The sequence below is a fragment of the Tenrec ecaudatus genome, chromosome 3, assembly GCF_050624435.1.
Source record: "Tenrec ecaudatus isolate mTenEca1 chromosome 3, mTenEca1.hap1, whole genome shotgun sequence".
NCBI lineage: Eukaryota > Metazoa > Chordata > Mammalia > Afrosoricida > Tenrecidae > Tenrec > Tenrec ecaudatus.
Genome location: NC_134532.1, coordinates 172,630,373 through 172,654,972, shown reverse-complemented (window position 1 = coordinate 172,654,972; position 24,600 = coordinate 172,630,373). Strand labels below are relative to the sequence as shown.

The window sequence follows — 24,600 nt, the reverse complement described above, 5'->3', positions numbered from 1 at the left end:
AGGCGCCTTGCTCTTTGACATTAAAAAACAAAACAAAAAAAGACCTTGCTCTTCAACACTCCATCAGATTTTCCCAGTGGAATACTTCCCTTGATTTCTTGACTGCTGCTTCGTTGAACATTGACTGTGGATCCAAGCAAATCGAAATCCTTAACAACTTGCATCTTTTTATTTATCACGACGTGACGTATTGGTCCAGTAGTGAGGATCCCGCGTTTCTTGACACTGATTTGTAATCCGCATATTCTGTACTCCTTATACACTGAACGCTGGAGTCTTTGTCGTCATCAGCAAGGATTTCACGCCCTCCCTCACTTTCAGCCAGCAAGGCTGTGTCATCTGTATGTCGCAAGTTGGTAATAAGCCTTCCTCCAGTCCTCCTGCAGTGTTGCTTCTTCATCTCATTCAGCTCGTATTCTTTCTCAGCACACAGGTCAGGAAACATGGTGAAAGGGCACAACCCTGATTTTAAACCACGTAGTAGTCTCTCCTTCTGTTCCGAGAACCCGGTCCATGAACAAGCTCCCCAAGAGCACAATGAGGGCTCCTGGGGTTCTCACTGGCCTCAACGTGACCTGTCGCTTCTTAGGATCTGCACAGCCAAACGCCTCGGAATAGTCAATAAAACATGGGAAAACACCTTGCTGGTGTTCGCTGTGGCGGTATTACAAGCAGAATATTGCAGGGAAGGAAGAAGATGAAAGAAAACATTCAAAAGATGTGTCATATGTTTCTGAGGTATAATGTTAACTGTTCATGGGAAAACAACACACACACATATATATATACATATGAACTCGACAGAGTGAAGCTTGTAAATTCCAGAACCTGCACAAAGCAGAAACTTGCCAGGGAAGAAAAAATAAAATGTTTTCCCCCTTAAAAATAGGCTAGAAAAGTAAGACTGCGACCTGTCAAAGGCAGAAAATTCCCAAGACCCAGAAAAACAACAGTCTTATCAATTTCTGGATTTCACAGCGTTTACTATACCATAATAGTCTATCTATATTTTTTAAAGTAAAATGCGTGAAAGCAAGCAGTATCGGTAGTATCATGCCGATGTCAGAAATAACATTTCATTCAAATGCAAAGATTACTCCTAAAAAGATACACACAAATTTTCGAGGTTCCAATCTATGCCTGGGTTTTCTTAGCGACAACATATGGCTAACAGTCACCGGGGTCCCATGAAACGTGCTTTACAGGCTCCACGAACAAGCAGCACTCAAGGACCACCTGGCGACAAGGGAACTGTTACTCCTGGTGCGCCCGTGTGCATCTGAGCAGAGCCGAGCTCCACAGGGCTTCAGTGGCGGAAACTTAGTAAGATGGTATTGCAAGGCACCTGTGTGTGGGCTTCAATTGCCAGGCTTGCGGTTTACAGGGCCCTCACCATTTGCACCACCCAGGGACAAGCCCTCAATAAATGTTATTTCTTAATGAGCTTTTACCAGGCAACCACATTTGTAACAGCCTACCCCACTCCACCACAATAAAAGTAGTAAATCAAATGACTCCTAATTCTAACAGTTAAGATAACCACATTAATTCATGTTAATACCTGGGTTCGTTTTATTTAAGTCTTTCAACATGCATGAGATTTTTTATGCAATTGATACCGCACTGCACAATTTCTTTTTTCATATGTACAACTTTTTTTTTTCAGTCATTTTACTGGGGACTCATACAACTCTTATCAAAATCCATACACACATAGTGTCAAGTACATTTGTACATTTGTTGCCATCATCATTCTCAAAACATTTCCTTTCTACTTCAGCCCTTGGTATAAGCTCCTCATTTTTCCCATTCCTCCCCGTCACCCTTCCCTCACGAACCTTGATAATTTATAAATTATTATTGTTTTGTCATGTCTTACACTGTCCCGACATCTCCCTTTACCCACATTTCTGTTGTCCGTCCCCCAAGGGACATTCTACTTTACCAAGCATGATTTCTTACTCCAGGACATGTTCACTGGCGATAGTATGCCCAAAGTAGGTGAAACCACTCTTGCCAGACTCGCTTCCAAGGAGCATTCTGCCTGAACTTCCTCCAAGACATAAGACACATTTCTTTGTTCTTCAGGTGGTTCGTGGTCCTTTCAACACTCTTCACCGACACCAAGAATCAAATGCAACCATTCCGCAGTCTTCCAGATTCGCCGTCTGGCTTTTCAAGGCACACGAGGTAATTAAAACAACATGCGTTGTTGAGACAGCCCTTGGTCCTCAAGGGGACATCTTTGCTCTGTACTACTTTCAAGAGGTTGTTCAGCATGTCTGCTCAAAGCGATATGTCGTTTCATTTTCTGACTGCTGCCTCCTTGGGTGTTAATTGTAGAAAGAAGTAAAATCTAATCCTTGCCAACGGAAACGTTTTTTCCATTTATCATGACGATGTCTATTGATCCGGGGGTGTGGATTTCTGTTTCCTGTACACTGAGTTTAATCCATACTGAAAGCCAGTCCTGGATCTCCATCTTTACTCCATCATTCCACACTACTAGTCGGCACTGGGTAATAAATTAAATGCTGCTATAAATAATACCACAATGAATATTGTACATGGCCAATCTCTGTACACATCTTTCATGTTTCCCTCAAGAAAAAGACTTCCTCCAGAGAAGGGGCTGCTGTCTCAGACAGTGTGGAATATATTTGGCTACTGACCTGTCTGGAATGTGGACACAAACTGGGTGTTCAGAAATACCCAGTTCTCCCTGTTCTCTAAGAGTACTTAAAAGGCTCTTCACTGAATTTTTCATTGCATTATTTTTTAAATTGTGGTGAAAACATGCACAATAAAACCGACATCAATTCAACAACGTCTATATGTATAATTCAGTGAAATATGATTACATTCTTGCTCTCTTTTCAAATCATTTCACCACCCTTCCTGTAATCTCACTGCTCCCTAAGCAAAAACTCTTTCTGCCCCCCACCCCCACCCCCAACTCTGATCACACTCTTAATCAGTATTTTCTATTTTCTCTAGGTTCTAACATCCATTGAAAAGAACTCATTGATAATATTCATGATTAAATGAATATTTATTAAGGAAGTTGAGAAGTTGCAATGCCCAGTGAGAAATGCTTGGGGGTGAGTTGTTTATCAGGACATAATACAAAGTTTTTTCAGTGGTGCCAATAAGCACCCACCCAAATGGACTATCACTCTATTCCGCGCAAGCACTGTGGATCAGCAAACCCAGCTCCCTGAATTAGTGTCCCCAGGCAGCCCACTCCCATAAGCCTCAGCCAAAGATACTCAGCTCCACTTCCATGGGTTAGCAAACCCAGCTCCCCCAATACGTGTCCTGAGGCACCTCACTCCACAAGCCAGCCTCCTGCGCAAAATCACTCAGCTTTACTTGCTCCATGGGCTCCAGGCTCTGACTTCTGGTCCTGCTGCTGCCCCTCTGATGTAATTGCAGCTGTCGTCTGCATCCGGGAGGCTCACTGCATCGGGATTCTGGGTCCAGAGGACTTGCTCTATTCCTGGCTCTTGCTGGTAATGAGAGTAATGAGAGTCCCCACTCCTGCTTCTCAGAGGGCCCATGACCCAGACAGCAGGATGATGTTGCAGGGAATCCAGCTCCCAATGACTCACAGGTGAATCCTATCACTATCCTTCCCTATTTTCATATAAGAGCCATGCCGGGAAAGGTCATTTGGTGGGAGTTAGGAGACTCTGGCTAGAAGAGCCACATTAAAGAATTCACTACCCCTGCAGTAATCACTCATGATTTCCAGTTCCAAAATACTTCCTATGGGTGAGACCAGACAACGCTTGTCCCTTTGAGACTAATCTCACTCCACATGTATTCAAGGTTCAGCCCTGCTGTGCTGTGTATCAGGACGGTTCGTTACAGCTGAGCGGCATTCCGCTCTGTACAGAGTAATAAGTTGTGCTTATCTATAGATCTGTGGATCAAGACCAAGGGGGATTCCATGTTTCGGTTACTGGTGTGACTGGTGCTACCATGAATATTGCTGTGCATGTGTCTATTTGTCTCCCTGTACCAAGTCTTTGGGACACTTACTTAAGAGTGGCAGACCTGGCTCACGTAGCTGTCCTATGGTCAACTTTCTGAAGAGCCACCAAACGGTTTTGCATCGTGCCTGTGCCATTCTGCATGCCCACGAGCAGTGGCTGGGGCCGCGGGTGCTTTCCTCACCACAACCGCTTTCAGAACCTTTTCTGCAGGCTTGTATTCATTGGGGCTGGCTCCCAGCCCCAACCTTCCCTGCCATGTTATTACTAACCCAGTAATCATGACTCGGTAATTAGGTCATTATTAACCCAGTCACTGGCAGTGTAGATTTACCTATCTTGCATGTCAAATACAGAAAATCATACAGAACACAAACATGTGTACTCCAATGTTCTTAATGTGGTTGAACAATTACCCTGTATGATGTGATTATGTGTGTGTGTGTGTGTTGCTGCCATGTTTTCCAGGGCACAAGAATGACATTAAAATCCTTGGGACATAAGGAAAGGGAGTGGGGCTAAGGTAAGGTGACCAGATTTTAATATTGGTGAAGAGGGACACCAGCAGGACACCATTGATAAAACTCATATCCTGGTGAAATAGCCACATGGCAGCCGAAAACCATATACCCTAGCTTGTCGTGCATTCTTTCCAAACATCGGGACTTTTTAAAACGCCGTGGGACGCGGGAAAAATTGTTACAAATCTGGACTGTCCGCCAAAAGCAGGACATCTGGTCATGCAACAAAAACGTATATGTGAAGCTCAGAGACAGGCACCTAAATGTTCAATTCAATTCCCCCATCCCTTAAGAAAAAAAAAAGTAACTCTTTAATTGGAGGGCAACAGTAATTAAAATACATCCTTTGAAAGATGTAGTTATTATTAACTAACCTCAATATGACAATTAAGGGGTGGCACCTACCATAGACCTGACAGAACAGTAATTCAGTGGTCATGAGAAAAATAACAAGACTCAAAATATTCCAGTCAAATCCAAGAGTGAAGAAAACAATGACAGTATTTAAGAATCTCTCAATTATACTTGCCAGTAATTCCCACAGATCAAAAACATACTACAATGCATTTTTCCAAAGCAGGGCTCCAGCATACCATGCCGAGTCCCCAAAACAATATTAGTATTTACAGCGTGCAATGCACGAACACAATTAAGCCTCTGTATGGGCCCACATGAATATTTCATAAGTAGTTTTATTATGTACTGGTATTAAATAATCCAAATTCCCTTGGTGCTTGAATCACAACCCGGTACCGAGTCAGGCACACTGTAAACAATACCCACAGATTCACCATTACATCCGCCACAGTGTTTCATCTATATCCAGAGGCACGCAAGCCAACACCAGCAAAAGGAAAAGTGCTATGTGGCCACACATATTTTATGAAGATGTAGGCTTCGAAAATACCACCTGCTTTCTGTATACAAATCACTTTACCACCAAGTCACGATAGCAAAGTAAAACAAAAAGCTCACTGCAGTCAAAGCGATCCCAACTCCTAGCCACCCTGTCGTGCAGAACTGCCCCCTGTGAGCCTCTAAGGCTGTAATCTTTACGGGTGGAGAAAGCCTTTCTCCATGGACCTGCTGCCCACCTTAGGGTTCGCAACCCGAAGCCTTGCCCACGAAGCCACCGGGCTCTAGAAAACAACAAAAGGAATGAATCGCACACCTGGGGGTGAAGGGCGCCATAGGGACTTCTCTGGTCTGAAACCCGAAGAGTGGGTGGATTAGCAATGTGCTTTGCCAACTCTTCCCTACCACAGCGAAATATGTTTTCTATGAATGTATAATCAGTTTGACAGAACAACACAGGAACCAAAAAACAAAACCAAGTCCAATGCCACCAAGCTGATTCCCAGACTGCAAACCTGGAGCTAATAGAATAGCATCTTTCTCCCTGAAGAAGCAAGCCTCGTCTGTTTCACTTAAAAGCGGCTGGTGGGTTGGAACTATGAACCCTGCAGTTAGCAACCCCAGAGCTCCTGCACAGACTTGTATAATGTAGTGTAACATAACCAACCTGTTGCATCCTCTGGTGGATACTCCTCAATTTTCCTTGGGTTTTCAGATTTTAATTACTGTTAAGTAGAGTAATAAAATTAAAAATGTGCGCCCTGGTGGCATGGCTTAGTGGCTTCCTCGTTGGGCTGCTAAACCGCAAGATGAGCAGATTGAACCCAGCGGCGGCTCAAGTGAGGAAAAGGAGGCTTTCTGCTTCCATAGGATGTGTAGCCTCGGAAACTGACCGAGCTTGACTCTGTCCTGTGCACTCGCTATGAGTGGGAACGGACTCCGAGGTAATGAGTGAGTAAAAATTAAAAATATCTTTCAAAAGCATAATTGAAAAGACCTTGAATTATCCCCGGAAAGAAATCAAAAGCAATAGAGAATCTGTATCACCAGCAGAGGAGAGAGGGGGCGGTACAGAAAGGAACTACTCCTCTGAAGGTGTTTCATGAAAGAACTGTTAGATACAACGGTTGGACGGGCTTAATTGGCCAGTTAATGCTAAGGCGTTTCTGTAAAGGGACACTGATTGAACATTCACTGAGAGTCATCCCTGGCTCCTGGCTTCTGCACTAAGTAGCACTCAGCATTAGGGTGACAATGTACATAAAGTTCTTTAAGAGGAGTTCCTTCAACATGCCAATCTCTGATCACTCCGGGACAAAGAGAGCATCCTCCACTAGAAGGGGCAGGAAAGACTTCACCAAGGTGACCCATAGCTTCTGTGACCCAAAGACTACCTCAAGATAAAGCCAAAACTCAGTCTACTGCCACTGAGTCGATTCTGACTCAACAGTGACGTTGTCTATATCTGCTTTTCAGGGCTGCACATCTCTATGGGAGCAGGTCTCCTGCAGTACCAATGGTGGATTTGATACTGCACTCAGTAGGCCAACACCTAATCCACAGCACCCCTAAAGCTTAAGGTATGGAGCGCTCCAATCTGTAACTCGGTACAGAATGTTCCTTGCTTTGCTTTCTTTAAGAACCGAGGTGGCTGTTGATAAAACACCTGCTTTAAGTGGTATAATAATAATAAACACGATTTATAACAGAAAGTTCTATAACAGAGATAGCATAAGCCGGTGGTCTTATCCAACCTGAATTTATCTTCTCTTACTTTCAGACACTAGGAGTCTGAATGCAGGGTGCAGGCCCTAGGGGAATGCCTTTCCTTATCCTGCCTCCGGAGAAGGAAGGTCCTTGTCTCAGATCATGCTCCCGAGTAGAGTAATCCCTTTATGGGGCTGAGAATCTCTCTGAGTCCTCGCTTAATTAGCTAACTTGCTTACTCTCGTCTTATCTCAAAAGGTAGCCGCTCACACTTCTCTGGGTACTTTCCTAAGTGAAATGAACCCAGCAAAGACAGCCCATTCTCAACTGGGATTAGAAGCACAGGGAGAGAGGTCACCATGGGTAATGCAATAAATGAAGCAATGGGCTGCTAACCTCATGGTAAGAGGTTCAAACCCAAGCAGCCACTCCATCAGAGGAAAGATGTCTTCAATCAAGGGGCTCTGACTGGAGACAGGCGAGGCTACCTGCTCCTGGCTCCTGTAAAGAGCTAGTGTCAGAGAAGAGCAGCCTGGAGGAGGGGCTCTAGAGTTTAACGCTCTCATTGGTGGGGAGAGGGCATAATGCAATCCTCTATCAATGTTTTAATATTGATTTTTAAAACTCAGTGAACAGTAAGAAAAAGTAACCACGTCATTTCAATCAATCTTTTTCAAAATAATCTTTAATCTAAAAGTATATGCTTTTCAAATGTGCTGCAACCTTCTCGACACTGTAACAGACTAGACGAGGAAGCCACGGCCACTTCTGCGGCTTATGATGAAATCTGTCTCCACTACACGAACCCATCCACTTTCTACCGAGTCCCTCAAAACTGAAAACTCACTGCTATCCAGCCAATTCTGCCCCACAGGACAGCGCAGAACACAGCCCTGTGGGTTTCCAAGAATAGGCCTCTTTACGGGAGTAGAAAGCCTCCTCTTTCTCCCATGGAGCAGCTGGTGGTTTCAAACTGCTGACCTTGCAGTTAGCAGGCCACAGCGTAACCACTGTGTCCCCAGGCTCTTCCTCGGGTCTCTTTAGGTGCCCCTTTTTCTTTACCCCTGGCTCTAATGCTGAGAGAATACTAGATCCCAGGTCAGCAGAGCAGGTTTCAAGGTCATCTGACCAATCCCTATGAATGTAATCCTGGACCAATTCCAAATGGAGGCTATGCCATTCCTGCTTGGTTATGAACTTTAACATGAGTTCAGGTCAAAATACAGCTTGATGTCAAGGCTCCTCAGGTTTTCTAGAGTGACACAAAAAGGCAAAGATGTGGGATACAGAAAGGTTTTTCCCCAAGTTGCCCCCCACCATAATATATGCCAAACCTAAGAACACATGGTCATTGACTATAAACTTGGAGGTTGTTAGTTAAAGTTTATTGTGCCAACCTGGCTGATAAACACAAGGGATTAACTGAAGTTTGTCGGAGAGATAAATGGCTTGAGCCTCACCTTTTTTTAGTTCTCAGGTCTCTTGTTCTCAGAGGGTCGGACCAGGGTACAGCTGCCTTTGCCAGTTCCCTGCTTCAACTGGCAAGGCTCACTTCCTACAAGACATCCCTGAGGAGAAGCCACAAGGACCTACCCTGATGCAGCCCTGTGGAGACCCCTATCAGCACTGAGATGCTTACACGTTCACTGATTCGGCTTTCTTCCTGCAGTTGGTATCATTGCATCTGTTTTGCGAGATGGAAGACTTTGTGGATTGGTGTTGGACAGATGGGTTAATGTTGGACTTGTGGGCTTGGGCAGCACTGGGTTGGGATGTATTCTTGATGCACACTTAACCTTTATATAAAACTCTATTTTATATATATATATATATGAGTTTCTATAAATTTGTTTCTCTAATTTACCCAGACTAACACAGAGGTCAATGGCTTATAGGTTATCTCCCTGAGGGTTATTAGACATCTAGAGTAGTCAGACCCTATTGTCAGTCCACCCCAGGTGAGGCCCACTCCCTGCTGATAAGGATAGTGGATTGTTCCCCTGAAGGAGAGCCCACAGCCAAGGTCAAGCCAACTCAAAGAGGACCATCTTGAGTCTAGGGTCTGTCCATCTTGTCACATGTGTACCTACTGCTTCCCATTCTATTGCATGTACACCCCTAGCTCGCCCCCCTCCAATTGATGTAAGCGTGTGGTACAACCCTTCCTGTTATGATGTAATCAGGGGGGCTTGCACATCCCTGAAAATGTATCTAAGCTGAGATTGTAAATAAATTCGCTCTCTGCGCATACCTGGCTACTGAGATCACAGCCATCCCAGAGATGAGCAATTGCATGCCCTGTCTTGTCTGATGTCTCTTTAATTTTACCCCTCAATTACACAACCGCCCCTTGATCCCATTCATTTGTGGGGGCTGGTACTCCACACAAAGACAAAACCCAAACAGATGTGTAGGTTTTTAAGACACCTCACGTCAACCTTACCAGGTGCAGTCTAATCCATGAAAGCTGGTTGAGACCAGCTTCATTCACTCAGCCTGACCACATAGCAAGCACTGTGCTCAATAATCCGTGACACGAGCAATGACTAAGACACCGTCTTCATCCTTAAGGAATCTGTGGTGTGGGATGACTCACTCGGCTCGGGGATGATCCCTCCTAAACCATCCTAGGAGGAAAGCATGAGGACAAAAGTTCTGGCATAGATACCAATGCGGTTATGTGGGGGGGGGTGGGGGCGGGGGAGATGGGAGCTTAGCTTTTAATTCAATCAGGTTTCTGAATTAGCACTGTGATTGCATTTGACACTGCACTGCTCACCTAGGACTTGGATGGGAGAGGAAGTAAGGCAGGGAGAGTACAAAGGGAGGAGCCCAGTCATTTCTCCCACCTCCTGGGGGCTGGTTAGCAAACCCCCGGGGGCGAGGGCGCTATTCTTCTTGAGGCAGTTTACCTCTGAAGTCTTTCATATGCCTGGCAAATCATTTGACAGGGGGATATTTTTTTATTTAAAAAATAAAACAAATTGCACCACTTTTCAACTAAATGCATTGGGATTCAAAACCACAATACAAAATGACTGTTTGAGTCGTCATATGACGCACCTGCACTAGTTAATGTTTCAGTGGTTTAAAAAAAAACCTTAAAATTATAATACAGAAATAAAGACTAAACATGTCCTCACTTAATCTCCAAGAAAAGCATTTCCATTAACATACTTTTACCTTAAAATGTTGCCACCAAAATAATTTTTACTTGTTCCCATGGCAGAGCTGTCGGGTAAGCCTGGAACTGTTAACCATAAGGTCGGTGGTTCAGAACCACCAGCCGATCCACAAGCTCAAGTTCTCTATTTATGACCACTGACCAGACCAAAAAACAATGGCCAATCCACTAGTCACAGAGTCCCTAGTTCGTCTTGTAAAGAAATTCTTTTCTCTCCTGGAGGCAGCAAGGCTCCCCGGGAAAGGTGCTGGCGCTGTTTTGAGGAGGAAGTGTGCATAAGGAGACAGAGCGTCTGGCCATTCCAGAGCCAACCCAAAAAGCCAAACCAAACTCACTGCCATCACGTTGCTGTTGATTCTAAAGGCCCTACAGGGCAGGTGAGACTGCTCCTGAGTTCTACCTACAAGACTGTAACTCTTCTTTCTACCTAATCCAGAGAGCCAAGAAGTTATCAAAAACTGAGAGAAACCAGTTGAGTCAAAAGCACTCAAGAATCAACTCTCAAAGACTTTCAGAGCTCAAAGATGAAACAATTTAAACATCCATAAGGAAATGAAAAACGAAACAAAATAAAGCGTCCACAACGCTTAAATCTAAGAACCCTCATTAATCTGAAGGGGAGATGCTTATTAATCACTGTTGGAAAGCCCTAACAGAACCCATTCAGGATTTTGAAAAGTGGCAAATAAAGGTTAAAAGAAGAATGAAGTATCGACCCTGCCATTTGAGTAGGTGTTGGACTGCTGATGGCAGTTGTCAGTTCAAGTCCACCAGCTACAAAGCGGGAGGAAGATGAGGCTGTCTGCACCTGAAAGATTCACAGCCTTGAAATTCTACATAGGAAAGCCACAGAATCCATGTGTCGGCTCCACTCAATGTCAATCACTAAGTTTGGTTTGGGGCCGGGGGGGAGTGGGGAGGTATGGGGGGAGGTTAAGTTCTAATAGGTAACCACGAGCATCCAGGGGAGTTTATCACTATGGAATATTGCATTCAGTAAATGAAAAAGAAACGATAGTATAAAGGTTTCACCATTTAGCATTTAGGTTCAGTAAGGGAATTCTCACCTTCCATGTGGCTTTATTCCTGGCCAATAGACCTCGTTTGCAGCTATCACCAGCCTGTCGGTTCAGGATTGCCCGTCATTTTCATTTTCATCAGAGCTGCCAGACTCAGACTAGGAAGAAAGGCCCGGCAATCCACTTCCAAATAATCAGCCATTGAAAACCCCAAGGATCACAATGAATCGATCTGGTTGGATCTGGGGTCCCCAAGAGGGCTGACTCCACTGTGGCACCTAACAACAATGGTTTAACACACCCTAAAGGTCAGCAGTTCCACACCATCTCAGGAGAAAGACGTGACAACAGTGCTATGGCTGTATTTAACAAGAGTCTAATATTTTAGAGATGTATACCAAAATATTTTTAAATTACTATACTTTTGGCAAGTAGTATGTCCATGTAAATAATCCACATATAATGTGCAGAAATGACATGATTATGTTTTTTAAGTTTTGGCATTTCGTGTCCATACATATATCACACGTCTGTACCACTCCCAGCAGTGAGTTGCGGTCTCATTTACCTTTATTCAAGAGGCTCAAAATGTTTTCTTTGATCATAATGTGCATCTGGGGGGTGGGGGTGGGGGGCTAAAAGGGAGCTGATGTCAAGGAGCTCAGGAAAGAAAAGAATGTCTTGAAACTGATTGTGGGAGCAATTATTCAATACTGCTTGATATGACTGAACTACGGAATGCTTTGTGCATTAACTCCCAATAAAATGGTTTTGAAAAAAACACAAAATTAAAAATAAAACTGCACTTTCTCTACGGCAGTTCCAGGCTGGGCCTGAGAACGGCAGAGTTCCATTTAGCCAGTCTGAACCTAGGCACGTCGATGGAGGGCTGGGCAGAAGGTCACATGTCAAGCTCAGGCTGGTTCTGCAACAGGTGGGAACAAGTATCCAATCCGTGTGAAACCGAGCCACACAGTGCCTGTCCCATGTGACCGAGCGGCAGGACAGTGTCGGTGTGAGAAGCCCCCACAATGCCCCCACAGGGGGCCTACGACACAGCCCACTGGACCTGTCTTGGCTTGGTTTCTCCAGAGGAGCAGCTGGTGGTTTCAAACGACTGACCTTGTGGTCAGCAGCCCAACATATAACCACAGCAGAAACGGACATTTCTTCCTGCACGGAAAAGCAATGGTTTCTCTCTTCCCCCCAGGAGAATTCCCTTCAGAGGACAGCACTGAAGCTACAGCTCAGGGAGAGGGGCCTGTCTGATCAGAGCACACAGGAGCAAATGAAGGGGGAGGGGGGAGGGTGGAACACATCCTGACCCACCAAGCCCTGAGGACGATAATCCTGCTTCAAGAAGCCAATGCACAGAGAGGACCATAGGGCCGAACCCCACCACTCTGGGGTAAAACGCTAAGGGCATGCAACAGGGCAGCAAGGGGAGCAAAGCAATGAAGTACCCAGGGAATACCAAAAGTAGACTTTGGAGCCAAAGTGTGGCACCCCATTAGACTCAACTGGAAAACAGTCCAAAAGGTCAACAAATAGACCTTGTACTATTTATAGGCTTTTGTTGTTGTTCTGTTTTCTTTTGTTGTTTGGTTTTTTTCTGTCTTGTTTTGTCTTCTTATTGAGTCTGCATATCTATCTAGATAACAGGTGGAGAACACATCGGGACCTATGTTTAGCATTGGGGAAGTTGAGGCAGGGGGGTACACAGGAGAGGCAGGTAGGAAAGGAAGTGGGTGCTAAAAACCCAGGGACAAGGAAACAACAAGGGATCTAAAATTAATGGTGAGGAGGGTGTAGGATGCCTAGCAGGGCTTGATCAAAGGCAATGTAACCAAGAGGAATTACTGAAACTCGAATGAAGGCTGAACATGATAGTGGGACAAGAGGAAAGTAAAAGGAAATAGAGGAAAGAACTAGGCATTTATAGAGATCTAAATACAGGCATGTACATATGTAAATATATTTATATATGACGATAGGGAATTAGATCAATGTAAATATATTTATAGGTTTAGTATTAAGGTAGCAGACACACATTGGGCCACTATTCAAGTAGTCTCTCAACACAGGAACACTTTGTTCTAATAACCTGGCATTCTGTGATGCTCACCTTCCCGACACAATCGCTGAAGACAAAGTGGGTGCATAAGCAAATGTGGTGAAGAAAGCTGATGGTGCCCAGCTATCAAAAGATATAGCACCCAGGGTTTTAAAGGCATAAAGATAAACAAAGGGCCATCTAGCTGAGAAGCAACAAAGTCCACATGGAGGAAGCACACCAGCCTGTGTGATCATGAGATATTGATAGGATCAGGTATCAGGCATCAAAGACCCAGAACAAAAAAATCCTATCATTGTGAAAAAGGAGCAGTGAGGAGTGGACATCCAAAGCCCATCTGTAGGCAACTGGACATCTCCTTACAGAAGGGTTTCGTGGAGGAGATGATCCAGTCAGGGTGCAGTATAGCACGGATGAAATATACAACTTTCCTCTACTTCTTTAATCACCCCCCCCCCACTGCCACCCTACTATCATGACTCCAACTGTACCTTACAAATCTGGCTAGACCAGAGCTTGTACACAGGTACAGATAAGAGCTGGAAACACGGGGAATCCAGGACAGATAAACCCCTCAGGACCTATACTGAGAGTAGCGATACCAAGAGGGGAAGGGGAAGGTTGGGCGAAAAAAGGGAACTGGTCACAATGATCTACATTTAACCACCTCCCAGGGGGACGGACAACAAAGAAGCGGGTGAAGGGAGACATCGGTCAGTGTAAGACATGAAATAAGAATAGTAATTTATAAATTACCAAGGGTTCGTGAGGGAGGGAGGGGAAAAATGAGGAGCTGATACCAAGGGCTCAAGTAGAAAGGAAATGTTTTGAAAATGATGATGGCAACAAATGTACAAATGTACTTGACACAATGGACATATAGGATTGTGATAAGAGTTGTATGAGCCCCAATAAAATGATTTTTTTTTAAAGAAAGAAAACTACAGTTTGTAAGAGCAGGGAAGGACCCCTGCCAGGAGCGGGGCTGTGTTAGAAACTTGATGGTAGGCCGGCGAGGGTCTGCTGCTGTGAACCAAACCAGCTGTCAGCAGGCACCAGGATACAGACTTAACATGAAACGTACTAGACGAAGACAATTAATGACATGAAGACATGTAAAAGAACACCTGTAGAGTGTGCCGTGGCAACAAGTGGGGAGGGAGCAAAACACATATTTGTGCACTTGTATAAAAATGTCGTCTGTTACATCTAGGCTTCACTTTAAACAAATACAGAAAAAAATAAACAATAAATTTTTAAAAACCAAATACAGGATCTGAAGAGAAGTTGATGGGGAAATGGATGTCAGTGTGGCCATGACTGAATAATAACTGAAAGTGGGTGATGAATACCAAAGGGTTCTTTATAACTATAAGAGGGGTACCCCCCAAAACCCAAGACCCCTTCCCCACCAAAATAAAGCTATGTATTTAAATTTTTTTACAAAACCACCTTATCACCTTCAAAGTAATCTCCATTACAATTACACATTTGTCAAATTTGCAATTCCATTCTTGGAAACCTTTTTCAAACTCATCTGTTTGGCTGGCTGAAAGCATCTCCCTTGTTTTTGGTTTTTTTCTCTTCATCTCTGCTACCAAATCACTGTCCTTCTGTCTCTTTTCATTCACAGAAACAAAAAGAAGTCCTGGGGAGCGAGGTCAGGTAAGTCAGGTGGGTGGGGCAAGAAAAGCATGATGGTTTTTTGGGGTTTTTTTGGGGGGTTTTCAAAAAACTGAGATGGCTGTGAGCAGATGCACTGTCACGGTGGCAAATCCAATCCCCCATCTGCCACAACTTAGACCTTTTTGGTAGCACACTGTTACACAATCTTTTGAGAACCTCAAAATAGAAAGCTTAGAGATAGGTGGAACAGACTCCAAATGCACTACATTTACGAGTCGACATTTTCATCCATTCGGGAAGTTGACAGACATCCAGAATGAGGCTTGTCATCAATCAACATTTCACCTTTTTTGAAATGAGAAAACCACTCATACACTTCAGTTTTTCCCAGAGCGCTGTCCTTGTAAGCTGTGTTCAACATCATAACAGTTTCTGCGACATTTTTCCAGAGCAGGAAACAGAAATTTCACAACCGTACATTATTCTCTTAAATCGGCCATCAAAAAAACAAGTTTTGAGCAAAAGTGCTTTTATGAAGAAATTCACTGTGACCAGAAAGAACCTTCCCAGGGGGACGCCGCTGGATGCACTAACTCAGAATGGGTTGCTCGATGCTCACCTAGAGGGGAAAATGCAGACTACAAAAGCTCCGCTCCACCTGGGTTTCATGGGGGGGGGGGATCCCCTCATATAGTTCACATTTTCCAAAATAAAAAGGAACAGTAAATAAGACAAAGTGTTTCTTCTTCAGACACAACCCAGAAATGTGAAGTAAAGGGAACACAAGATAGAGCTACACTGTGTTTCAGCTGCTCATTGTCATCAAGTTCGTTCACACTCTCAGTGGCCCCAAGTGTACAGAGGCTGTGTGACCTGTCTGAAGCAGATCGCCAGGCTTCTCTTGTGAGGTACCAACAGCCGACCTCTTGTACAGCAGTCTAATACTTAACTGTTTGGATTGCACAGGGAGACTCCAGGAAGCACAGCCCAATGAGGCACCTTGAGGGTGACAAGGTAGAAGTGCAGAATCTTCCCCAGAAGGTCAAAATGCTGACTTTGAAAGGAAACACTTCAGAGACCAGCTAAATGACTGCTGGGCCAATCAGCCAATCAAAACATAGCTGAACTTCCAAGTGCATTAGGCAGTTTTATGTGGGGGAGTGGGAGCGGGGGTGGGGACAGTGTTAGTGAGAAAACCTGCAGCTAATTAGCTTCGGTTTGCAATTTGCACACCAGGTCTCTCTCTCTCACACACACACACACACACACACGGGGATGAAAAGGGCAAGAGAACAAGCAGGGCTACAGCAAGTACTACCCTGGGAGTGGTAGTAAGTGGAAAGTTAATGAAAGCAGGAAGTGTCTAACCAACTAGCAAAAGGACAAAAGAAATCTACGGCAAGTCATAAGAAAGAGAGCAGATTCAGATTCAAAAACAGTGTCACCATAAGACAGTTGTGATCACGAGAGAGGGCACTTCTCAAGACCTAAGAAATGGACACGTTCCCGTTGATGCCAAATTCTAGGGTAAGCAGTGATGGTGTGGGCAGAGAGATACCCAGCACGGTAGAGCTCGATCCTGTAAACAAAGGGGTGTCAGCTACCTACTGAAACACCAACCACCCCCTTCTCCAAAGCTTGTTTCAGGAGAAATCACAGGTTTGTTTGTGTTTGTAAGTGTCCCAAAATCGCCAGGGCAGATCAAAGATGTGACCCTGGTGACGGTGCGATTGTGCTATGTTCTTCAAGAAAATGAACATTAACCTTTGGGGATTCAAAAAAACAACAAAACTGTTACCATAAATCTTCTAATCTCAACTTCGGCTTTGAATGGTGCTGGCCTCCCAGATCACCTGGGAGCCAATGTTTTGATTTGGACCCGTTTTTGGAAAGGCACCCTCCCATATAGTAAATTACTGGATATGAATCTTCTAGCCAAAGTCATTGTCATTCCTACCAGATGGCTGGGTGGGACTATGCAAGTGTGAAGTTTCTGTGGCCTATCAATGGAGATGGATAGCTCACTATTTAATATAGATTAAGTACGTAATAACCATGTGGGGCGGGACTATGCAAATAGGGTATATGGAACTTGGGGACTGGTCAGGTTTGCCATCCCTCTAAGGCAGTGGTTCTCAAACTGCCTAATGCCATGACCCTTTAAAATACAGTTCCTCATGCTGTGGTGACCCCCAACCATAACATTATTTTTGTTGCTACTTCATAACTGTCATTTTGCTACTGTTATGAATCATCATGTAAATATCTAAAATGCATGATGTAGTTTCATTGTGATAAATTGAACATAATTAGAGCATAGTGATTAATCACAAAATAATATGTAACTATATATTGTGAAATATTTATTTCTAATGACAAATAAATGAAAATTTGTCTTGAAGCATGGTGCAGCACGGGTAACAGTCTTCACACCCAGTACATATATGTGGGCGTATCTACATGTGGGCAGACCCACCTGGAGACAGATTGAGGGGCAGTGTCTCAGTTCCTAAATTCATCAGAAAATACGTGTTTTCCGATGGTCTTAGGCGACCCCTGTGAAAGAGGTCGCGACCCACAGGTTGCGAACTGCTGAACTAAGTGCTTCCAGGCAGGAGGTGTACTTGCTGAGTGGGGTAACTCTCAGGCATCTGTCTAGGTAGCTAGACTTGCTAACTCACGGGGCTACAGCCTAGCATCTTTGGGCTGAGGCTACTGCCGGGGTAAAATTGCCCTTTCAACATTAATGGCAGAGCCACGGGAGCTCTTTAACAGTACTGGAGCAAAGGCCATGGGGGCTTTCTGGCTGAGAAGGTACCGAGCAGAGAGAAGCATGCCAGCAGGCACCATGGAGAAGAGATGGTCTTGACCCAAGAACTGTATCCTGAGCATTTCTGATCCGGTTAGCTACCCAAGAAGGGACTGCACTTGTGAGTGTTGTGAGTTGTGTGGCCATTGCAACAGAGCCCAGCAGAAAAGGAGAGAGTCCCATGGGAGGAGGAGCTGGGGTCAGAATTGGCAAAGAAAGTTGGAAAGTAGAGGCGTGCGTGATCCCCGCCTCATGGTAATTAGCCTTGGGCTGATGGTAACTGTGATTCCCCTTCCCCCTCATGAAGTCAGGGGAGGTCAGACACTCCACCCGCCCATTTTTACAACCCCCTCCCAACAAGACGAAGACAGGTGGACACGGGAATCTGCCTTCAGACCTCCACCGGTTACCGAGACATGTTCTAACCCATTTTGCTTGGAATGCATCTGTGCATGTATGAACTGGAACGCTGACACTAAGCTCCTTTACTTAGCCTGTGCGCCGTGTCTTTCCTGAATAGCAGGCCTGTGGAAAATATTGGTTGACCGGCTCTGAATGAGTGTACTTCGATGGCTTTACTCTCCACATCTCTTGTTTTGGAATGTGAAATGGTTCAGCTGCTATTTGGCAATTCCACAAAAAGTTTAAACAAAGAAATACCATGGTGTTCCCGTTCATTCCACTCCTAGGTGTATGCCCAAGAGACTTTTAAAGCAGAGATGCAGACCACAACATGGTCACTGGCAGCAAGCAAGATGTGGAAACCACCCACATGTCTATCAACCGATGAATGGATAAACAGTATATGGTGCATACATATAACGGAAGGCCACCCAGCCACAAAGACAAAATTTTAAAACATGCTACAACACGGAAAAAAAACTAAAAACACGGTGAGTACAGGACCCCACTTATAAGAAGTTACCAATATAAAGAAAAGAGAAAAACAAAATCCTCACACTGGACCAATAGGTAGCATCACGATAAACAGAGAAAAGACTGAAGCTGTCAAGGATTTCGTCTTGCTAGGATCCACTATCAATGCTCATGGAAACAGCAGCTAAGACATCAAAGGATGTATCGCATTGGGTAAAGCTGCGGCACGAGACCTTTACATTGCTGAGAAGAAAAGAGGTTGCTTTGAGGACTGAGGGATGCCTGACCCGAACCATGATATTTTCAATGGCTTCAGATGCGTGTGAACGTTGGACATGGAATAAATAAGGACGATGGAAGAAGAGACCATGCGTGTCAATTGCGGTGCTGGAGGAGAATACTCAAAGACCCATGGGCTGCCAAAACAACAAGCCTGCCGAGGAAGAAATACAGCCAGGCTGCTCCTTAGGAGCCAGGATGGTGAGACTTGGTCTCGCGTACTTTAGACATGGTATCAGGGGAGACCAGTCCCTGGAGAAGGGCACCGTGCCTAGTAAAGTAGAAGGGCAACGAAAAAGAGGAAGGCTTCAACAGGACAGGTTGACACAGTGGCTGCAACAATGGGCTCACACATAAGAGCAATGGAAAGGAGGCACGGGACGAGGCAGTGTTTCGTTCTGTGGTACCCCAGGTCACTAAGAGTCAGGACCAACTTGACAGACAGTGCCTAAAGAGAACATAGAAACAGTTACATGTGTATGACCATACTGACAAACCCAAACCAGACCCATGGCCGTCAAAGCCATTCCAACTCATGTTTCTCAGACTGGAAGGAAGCAGGATTACCGCATCTTTCTCCCTTCCGTCAGCAGCGGGTTTGCAGCCCCTACCTGTGGTTAGCACCCCTACGCTCACCCAAAAGCATTAGACAAATAAAGATAGAGTCGATGAACAGTTACCAGGAACTGGGAGAAGGTGGGAGTCATTACTAAAGGATACGGAGTCTCTGTTTGGGACAACATAACATTTACGGCAGTGGACAGTAGTGAAGATGAATGTAAATTGACATCAGTGAATTGTATGGTCGAAATGGCAAACTCTTTGTTATAAATTTCGCCAAAGTAAGATTAAGAAGGTTTACACCTTAGCAACCTGTTCTACTCCATTTCACTCTTCTGCCCTCTCACGTCCTCCTCCCCAAAGCAGGGGACCCAAAGAAATGTCGGAGGTGTGCAGACAGCGTGTGGGCAAACCAGATCTAGGCTTCCAAAAGATTAAGGAAATGGAAGGCACGCAGCGTGCCAGGCTAGAAAGAGACGAGCAGGCACTGCACACCTCTCTTCAGGAATAACTAACTCTCTTATCTGCACTCATGTGTATCTCATCTGAAAAGGCTAGGAAGTAAGCGGCTGTTCTTGGCTCATTGGCCTCAAAATAGCTAAAGAGATAAGAAACGACAAGACAGTGCAAACTACCTCTGGCTCCGGAGTATATAAAGTACTCAAAACCAAGGACCCACTGCCAGTGAGTGGGTTTCAAGTCCCCGTGCCGCCATAGGGCCGCGCAGAGCTCCCCCTTTGGGTTTCCACAGCTGGAGTCTGTGTGGAAGCAAACGGACACACCTTCTTCCAGGCTTTTGGGTTAGCAGTCGAGCGCTTCAGCGCTGGGCCACCACGGCTCCTGCTTCCCCGATCACAGCCATAGCTACTCATGCTACTGGTCCTAACACGCATCTTCTGCTTGTATGGACTCGTGACATGCTTACAACTGGGTATGCATATATGCAGATATGTTGCGAGCCATGGACGCGATACTTACTCATAGACGTTCTGCAGGGCACAGAATTGCCCCCCAGGGGTCTAAGGCTTTTATGAAAATAGACCGTAACCCCTCTCTCCCACAGAACAGTGGGTGGGCTCGAACTGCCAACCTTTTTTGGTTAGCAGCCAAGTGTTTTAATCATTTTGCCACCAGGGTGCCCTGCATAAAGTACACACAAACAAAACTGTTCACACATGTTTATATTTATTCTTGACAAATACTGCAAGGTGTAGCACACCTTCGGGGCCCCGGTGGCAAAGAGGTTACAGCCCTCGGCTGAGAGCCAAAAGGTCGGCCGCTGGCTTTCTGGAAGCTTTACAGCTCTGGGAACCACATAACGCTCACCTAAATGACTCAGCAGCAATGGCACCAAAACTCCCTGCCACGGAGCCAGCCCATGAGTCTGAGTTTCCGAGATTGCAACTCTGTGTAGGAGTAGAAAGTCCCGAGCGGCTGGTTGTTTCAAACCACTAACCTTGCGGTTACCAGCCCGACATTTAAGATGTAACCACCATGACACAGTGATTACAGGGCTCCAGTGTACCTGCAAAGGGTGTTCTGAAGTTTCCAACATCCTAAGACAAGGCAGCGATTTTTAGATGTGATTTAGAAATAAATGAACCCTTCTCCCCCATCTAAGAAAAGCACAGGTATTACTCATGAGCCAAAAAGAGAAACAGAAAAGTCGATCCAAATAAAAATTGTTTTACAATTGTCATTATTCATTAAAAAACAAAACAAAAAGTAAATATGTATCCTTACCACTTAGCAACAGCTGTTGAGGCACAGAGTTTGTAGAAAAGACACCAAATTTGGAAGGGATCCATCGAGAAGCTTTTTTTTCTCTATCTGGAGGGTGTGGGTGACAGGCACTCAGGGGCCACGGACACGGAGCAGCGGTGAGTCACCGTGTGCAGCACAGGGTGGTGGGATGTCACAGGCTGGAAGAAAACAGAAGGAAACTGAAATACGGCTGGCTGTTTGTAACATCCAAACAAAACGGGCAACACTTTGGCGGTCTTCAAATAACATATATCACTGCTGACATTCGTTTTTATAATTGAGGATTTGGCCAAGAGCGTCCTCATAATGAAAGCGCCACTGTACCAGGATGGATTTATGCAGAGAGAGAAGACCATCAAGGAAATGAGAGCAGGTCCTTTAAGAGTTCACATTCAAGTGTTTCCCCGACTCATAATGCCCTTGAAGTGGCTGGCACATTCTCTCAACATCTTAAAGGAAATGCTCAACATTAAGGACCTGTTTTTCGGAGACCATGGGCTGCCGCAGGAAGAGCGCTTCCGCAGAACTTGGGGACATAATGCTACGCCATAATGACCCAAGAATTATCTTTCCAAAGATCCACCAAGATACAAACTTTCCACTGATAATGATCGTGGAAATGTCTTATCAAAAGTAGGGATGCATTTACATTTTTAGATGTGGTTTAGGAATAAACGAAGCCCTCTTCCCGGCCCTCAATAATCCTCCTGGGACTGTAACATACAGATATAAGCACACACTCACAAGAGGACAAATGTGAATAAAGTTGTGATGGGAGTATTTGTAAAAGTGAAATCTGTACAATAATCTGAACGAACTGGTTAAATCACCAATAATTCATAAAAATCACCTGTGGCTTACAAAAAGACATGAACTGGAATAATAAAAACCAAACTCACAGCCATCACTCCATCCCGACTCACAGCTACCCAACAAAATGGTAAAACTGCTCCCGTGAGTTTCCAAGACTGTGACTCTTTCCAGGAATAGAAAGCCCTTTCTCCCACAGAGCACCTGGTGGTTTCAAACTTCAGACCTTGCAGTTAGCAGCCTGTAAAAACTCTTTATATTTCTATGAAACAATTACCAGGAATATGCAAAGGCAGAGAATTCACACTCCCATAAAAATACCTTCTAACTACTGTCGGGTGCCAGCGAGTGGATTTTAGACTCAGTGAACTCACGTGAGAGCATTTCACACTGGGACAGCTTGGCTGTAATCTTTGTGGGGGCAAAGCTCCAGGTCTTTTTCTCCAACAGAGGTGCTAGGTGGAGGTAAGCTACCAACTTTTCAGTTAGCAGCCAAGCACTTACTCGGTGACACCATCCGTGTGTGTGTGTGTGTGTGTGTGTGTGTGTCTAGTTCCTGCGGAATGGAAGCAGGAATACAAGCAATGAACCTATGGATTGAAAGTACCATGGACTGCCAAAAACACGAACACATCTGTCTTGGAAGAAGTATGACCAAAGTGCTCCTTAGAAGCAAGGACGGCGAGACATCATCTGATATACATTGGACTTGTCAAGAGGCCAGTCCCTGGAGAAGGACGGCATGCTTGGTAACATAGAGGGGCCACGCAAAAGAAGGTCACCAATGAGATGGATGGACCCAGTGGCTGCAACAATGTGCTGTGTGTGTGTGTGTGTGTGTGTGTGTCTACACACACACACAAGGAGAGAGAAGATGAATCCCTCGGTTAACAAGCTCAACTGCCAATAGAAAGGATGCACTGGAGGCTGCTTTCAGAGGTACCTTGCAATAAAGACTTGGGGATCTACTTGTGAGAAATCAGCCATTGAAACCGCTACATAAGAAGCACAATTTTACTCTGATAGACACATGGGGTTGCCTGGTGTTGTTGCCATTGCAACTGTAACTACTCTTTTTAACAACGGAAAGAAACAGAAAGAAGCCAAAAGTTCACAAGTCCCCACTTTAAGGTTCTAAAGGAAAAGAGGAAATGGCTCTAGACCTAACTCAAGCTCAGCTCGGTGTGGCGGAACGTTTGGGTTTGGGGGCTGAACGTGCTCTTGTCTTCTCCTCCTCCTGTGTACTGAAACTCATACAAAATAGTTTTAACCCCTCTCACCAGAAAAATTTATTTCAGAGGACAGCAATGAATCTACAGCTCTGGGAGAGGGACATGTCTGACCAGAGCACACTGGAGCAAATGAAGAGAGAGGAAGAGAGAGTGGAGCACATCCTGGCCCACCAAGCCTTGACAACGAGATTCCCACTCAGAGCAGCCAATCCACAGAGAAGACCATATGGCTGGCCCCACTATGAGACATGATATCCCTCACTGACCCATAGCCCTACAGGGGACAACACTGGACACACACTGTGGGAATTGCACCCGATCTGATCCCATCACACCGAGGCAAAACACTCAGGGCATGGAATAGAACAGCAAGGGAAACAGAGCAACCAATTCCTCTGGGAATACCAAAAATAGACTTTGGGGCCAGGGTTTGGTTCCCCATCAGACTCGACCAGAAAATATTCCTAAAGGTCAACAAACAGTCCTTGAACTAACTACAAACTTTTCTTTCTTGTTGTTGTGTTTTGTTTTTTGTCATTGGCTTGTTGGTGTTGTTGCTTTGTTTTCTTCTCTTTTGTTGCTTGGTTTTGCTCTGTCTTGTTATCTCCACAGGTCGTTCTAAATAAGATAGGTTGGATGAACAATCTGGAGGAAAAAACAAGACCAACAGTTCTGGGAGGACATGGGAGAGAGGGAGGTGGGGGGAAAGGTAGTGGTGTTGACAAACCCAGGAACAAGGGACAACAAGTGATCCAAATCAGTGGTGAGGAGAGTGTAGGAGGCCTGGTAGGGCGTGATCAAAGGTAAAGTAACCAAGAGGAATTACTGAAACCCAAATGAAGACTGAGCATGATAGTGGGACAAGAGGAAAGTCAAAGGAAATAGAGGAAAGAGCTAGGAGGCAAAGGGCATTTATAGAGGTCTAAATAAAGGCATGTACATCTGTAAACATATTTATATATGAGGATGGGAAAATAGATCTCTGTGCATATATTTATAGGTTTAGTATTAAGGAAGCAGAAGGACACTGGACCTCCACTCAAGTACTCCCTCAAAGCAAGAATCCTTTCTTCTATAAAAAAGGCATTCTATGTTGCTTACCTTCCAGACACAATCACTGAAGACAAAGCAGGTGAATAAGCAAATGTGGTGAAGAAAGCTGATGGTGCCCAGCTATCAAAAGACATAGCATCTGAGATCTTAAAGACTTGAAAGTAAACAAGTAGCCATCTAGCTCAGAAGCAAAAAAGCCCACACGGAAGAAGCACAACAGCCTGTGTGATCATGA

At 44.8% G+C, this 24,600-nt stretch overlaps 1 protein-coding gene across 1 annotated transcript in view; it reads right to left on the bottom strand.

The window, feature by feature from the left end:
* Window positions 1-24,600, bottom strand: part of FRYL (FRY like transcription coactivator) — a 254,927-nt gene that overhangs the window by 187,956 nt on the left and 42,371 nt on the right. The window contains exon 2 of the mRNA XM_075544365.1: window positions 21,250-21,428. The gene's annotated coding sequence lies outside the window, so the exon portion shown is untranslated. The remainder of the gene's footprint in view (window positions 1-21,249; window positions 21,429-24,600) is intronic.